Genomic DNA, 5,041 nt, shown 5'->3' with positions numbered 1-5,041 from the left:
ACACTGAAGGGAAAATGGAGGTTCCCTGAATCAGCAAATTCCCTGCTGAAAACTAGAAGTGGAGACTGGAAATCATGTGCTTTATTAATCTCTAGAAACAACGAGCAGAGTATGAAATACCATAGCACTAAAAGAGTTGCCCAGACATGAGCAAACTAAGAATAATGATTAATGCCTTTTAGGAAAGTCAGGAAGGAAAAGCATTTGAATATGAGCAAGTTTTAGTTATTAATTGTCATACACAGCATCTCACTCCCGTCCCAAACGATCCTTATTTGGGACTGAAACACACCGCCTCCCTCATTCACCTAGTAGATGTCCATCCTTCGTGGAGGGCTCTGCTCACCCAACTCGGGCACCAACCACTGATCTCCTCCAACCGCTCATGGTGATGTTACACATTCCACAGCTGCACAGCTCACTAGCCCAGAATCCCCTTCATAAAACTATACAGTCTTTCTTTTTTTCTAAGTTCTGAATTCTTAGCAGGTAGATACCATTTCCTTAGCCTCACAAGCTTGGCACATGACAGATGCTGGATGGAGGTTGCAGCCTTTCATGCTAAGTTAACTAAGGGAACTAAAAAGTTTCCATAAAAAAAGTAAAATTGAGAATGAAATTCAAGCATTGGTATTTTCCATGGTTTCATATGCATGTGAAAGTTGGACAGTGAAGAAGAATGATGTAGGAGAAATAGATGCCTCTGTGGTGTTGGCAGAGAGACAGCATTGAAGGCACCCTGATTGTCCAGGAGATCCACAAATGAGTAGCAATAATGATAATTGCTGTCTTCCTTGAAAAGGAAACCCTTTTTTCCCCAACCGGATAAGAGAAGGTCTGGCATCTCCTTACACCATGGAGAAGATGAGAGTAGCACACACATTGGACAGACCCAGGAAAGCTTCAAAGACACACAATTCAAATGTATTATTTTGGGTTATAAAACATCAGCAAAGGTAGGAAATTACTACAGGGCTCAAAGACTACTTACAAAAGGTTCAAGTGGAATGATTTTTACCTCCTAGCTACCTAACATGTCTCTGCTGTAACACAACCAAACACATTTCCTTGATATCTAATTCCAGAGTTCACTGCCAGCTGGAAATCATACTGAGGACACCCATGGCCAAAGAGACACCACACCACCCACACCCGCAGATTACCGTTTCAGTGCCTCCTGGTCACTATTACACCTTCGACAGTAATAGAGATTTGCGCCAGTCAAAGATTCAGCTTTTGAAAAAGACCTGTGTAAATGTCAAAGAAAATGTATTACATATGCACCCCAAAACATCACACATGCTTTCAGAGAGTCACATCATAGAGTCCATTGCAAAAGGCAGTTATTCTATACTTACTTCAGGCATTGCACAATCGTTGTTCCTTCCACATTCACAGATAATTCTAAGAAGGGTTCTTCCTTCGTGCTGATCTGTAAAAAGAAGGGGTTCTCTTTCATGTCTTCAGATAGCAGGGAGTCACTATTCTCACTCATTGGCACTGGCCTAGTAGAAAGAAGGTGCATTGCAACCCCAAAAGCCCAAGGTTCAAATTCACCAACTGCTTCATAGGAGAATATAAATAATCTCCTCCCAGATCACTCACTATATTTGGAAACTCCTTTGTGGAGAAGCTAAGGGCCAGTGTCGACTCAAAGGTAGAAGACAACTGCCACCATCCTGTGCTGTGCATGGTTATTTTCTTACTGACATCACAGCGTGCATGTGTGCACGCACTTGCATACACACACACACACACACACAGTCTCAACAAAATTTGGTCCTTAATTCTGACTCATGGCACTCTTACATTGGATTTCCATGGCTACAAGTCTTTACCGGAGGAGACTACCTGTTTTTCTCTTGAGATGTAGCCAGGATACTTAACTTGTTGACTTTAAAAAAAAATTATTATTAATTTTAATGAATATATACAGAGACTACATTTCCATTCATTCTTTGTTGCATTTTTCTTTCTGCCCACCCTTCTACCCCTGGTTCGCTCTTTTCTTGGAAAAGTAACAAAAAGAAAAATTCTTTCATTGTTATACAATCCCTTCCCTGCATGTCCACTCCACTATGCAGCCTTCATTCCGGACTCTTGTCATGACCATAATACCCAATCATATATCACTTTTAAACGGTTCTCTCTCTCATCTGTTTCAAAGCCGTATACATAATTTATCCCATCTTTCTCAGTCTCACCCCAACCCTGATGTCTGTCCCATTCTACAACAGTGGCGGTATGCAGTATTTGTCCTTTTGTGACTGAGATACTTCACTCAGCATAATGTATTCCAGGATCACCCATTTTGAATAATATTGCATCAGTTCCTTGTTTTTCAATGAAGTGTAGTGTTCCATTGTATGGATATATTACAGCTTCTCTAACCATTTGTTTGTTGATGGGCACTTAGTTTGTTTCCAACTCTTTACTATTGTGAACAAAGCTACAATAAACATGGGTGTGCATATATCTGCTTGGGTGGCAGTCAGGGTTTCTTTATGATATATTCCCAGTAGTGGAATTGCCGGGTCAAATGGTATTTCTATTTGCTACTTTTTTTTTTTTTATATATAACTCACTGGGTTTGAGTTTATTTAGAGTTATATAACCTAACACACTAATTCCAAAACATTTGCCACCCTAAAAAACAATGAAACACAGACCGATATTCCTCTGGTACTCTTTCCTTTCAGCTAAGATGCACCTGACATTTGTGACAATGTCTCTAGTGCCACGGCCTTATCTAAACCCAGCTTGTATTTCTGGTAGGCCTGTCGATGTGCTGTTCCAGTCGTTTTAGGATAATCTTCAGCAGGATTTTGCTTGTGTGTGAAATGAGTGGTAGTGTTTGATGATTTCCACACTCTGCCGGGTCACCTTTTCTTGGCATGGGTGTAAATACGGATTACTTCCAGTCAGTTGTCCAGCTTTCTTAGCACAACCTGGGGAGCACATTCAGGGCAGCATGTATTTGCTGACATACATAAGCTGGTATTCCATCAAAGTCGACCTTCCAGTGGGTTCTCAGAGACTTTAAATCACAGGAGGAGACTGTCCATCTTTCTCCTACGGAGCAGCTGGGCCTCATTCAGGCTCTAGTCTTCTCAATCACTTGCTATGCACCTGAGAGCTGGGCAATGACTAAGAGATGCCCTTGAGTCGTGGTGCTGGAGATGAGTACTAAACACAGATTCAACAGACAGCCAAGGGAACTAACAGTTCTGTCCTAGAGAGGGTGAAACCAAGTTGCTCCTTAGAGGAAAGGATTCTGAAGCTCAGTCTCACATACTTTGGCCATGTGGCCAGGAGGAACCAGTCCTTGGAGACAGACATCATGTTCAGAAGGGTGGAAGGACAGCGCAGGAGAGAAGACCCAGGATGAGATGGTTTGACACGGTAACTAGGGCAACAGGGGTAGGTGTGTCGGAGTCAGTGAGCCTGGCTCAGGACAGGGCAGGCTTCAGAGCGGCTGTGCACAGGGTCGCTGAGCTACAGGTGACTCGATGGCACAGAACAACAAAAAGTCCAAAAAGACACCCTTGTACCTACTGTTAGTCGCTCCCCATCTCTCCTGGCTTAGAGTAAACTACGTCCCTTGAAAACACAGGTCTGTAATGATTTAACGTGGGAGCTATGGAGTGATCCCTTATTATTGATAAACTGTAAAGGATGAAGGGGGGATGCATCACCCCGAGGCCAAAACAGCCCTAATATGATGCAAAGAGTCTCCCTGATGTAGCCTGTCACGCCCTCTGTCTCAACGGAGGTTAAAGGGGAAGAAAGCAGCACGTCACCAAGGACATGTTCCACGCCGGAGCAGCACACGTTCTCCCCGGGGGCTCTGAGAGGAAGGTCCAGGACACAGGAAGGGCAGGGGGCATGCAGGTCCCCCAGACGCTGAGGCTACAGGTGCCGAAGGAGAGAAGGCCTGGCGCCACCCGTAATGGGCAGCAGCGGGGGCAGTTCCCGAGTGCTGGCACCCTGACCTTGGACTTCGAGTCTCCTTGACTGTAAGAGTGAAATCTGTTCAAGCCACCCTTTGTGGAATCTCCAGGACAGCGCACCTGCGCTCCCGGGAGCTACGAATCGACTTCGTGAGTCCAGGGATTTGTAGACTCTGCATGTAAATCACCGTGCACGTGGCCTTCTGTGGCCGCTTTTCCCCAATGCGAGGCTGCCCACTTCCCAGTACCTCCTAGCACGTGTCAGCACAGCATAACGTCCAGTGGCTGAGCCATGTCCCACCGCAGGGATACAAGCCGCTGCTGGTGACGGGGCCAAGGACTCTGGCTGCTTGTCAGAAGGTCAGCAGGTCAATCACGGGGCAGCCGCTCCAGGGATGTGGCGATGCCAGTCGGCTTCTGTAAGGATTCCGGCCTCGGAAGCTGATGGGCCAGCTCTACTGTGTCCCGTGAGTCCGAGTGGACTGGACAGCAGCACGTGACGGTGTGGACACACCACACAGGCCTCTTTCGCACTGTCATCGGCCTTTCTAAGCACCTATAGTGAAGGAAGGCCACGGCACTGAGGAGCAGGATGATCCTCAGGTACAGCTTGAACTTCTCATACTCGTCCTTATAGGCGAACTTGGCCTGGTTGCTGAGAAGGGTCACGTTCACGTTGCCCAGGACCAGATTCAAGTAGAGCCCGTTCTTCTTTGGCAGGTAGGCCTCCATGTCAAAGAAGACGTTCTGGGGTTCCTTGATGCTGGTGCCCATTGGCTGCACAAGCTCCACTTCCTCCTGGCTGGCATGGCTTTTGTACCTCTGGAGTGAGTACTTCAACTCCTTGAGCCGCTTCTTCTGCTTGTTGATGGAGCCGCTGCACAAGGTCTGCAGGGCAGTCAGCTCCTCCAGCTTCTGCTTGTAGATTTTGTGGGTTTCCTGCAGTTCCTGAAATTCCCCCTCCAGCTCGTGCCACTCGCGCGCGCAGCGCTCCAGCTGCGCCGACATGGTGCCCGTGTGAGGCGGCGGCTCCCGTGCCGAGGTCCAGCCGCCACCACCACCCCCTGGCCGGTCAGCGCCCGGCCGCCCCC

Source organism: Elephantulus edwardii, unplaced genomic scaffold, assembly GCF_000299155.1.
Source record: "Elephantulus edwardii isolate Elephantulus edwardi_28Jun2011 unplaced genomic scaffold, EleEdw1.0 scaffold00135, whole genome shotgun sequence".
Taxonomy (NCBI): Eukaryota; Metazoa; Chordata; class Mammalia; order Macroscelidea; family Macroscelididae; genus Elephantulus; species Elephantulus edwardii.
Note: the sequence above shows the minus strand (reverse complement) of the source record.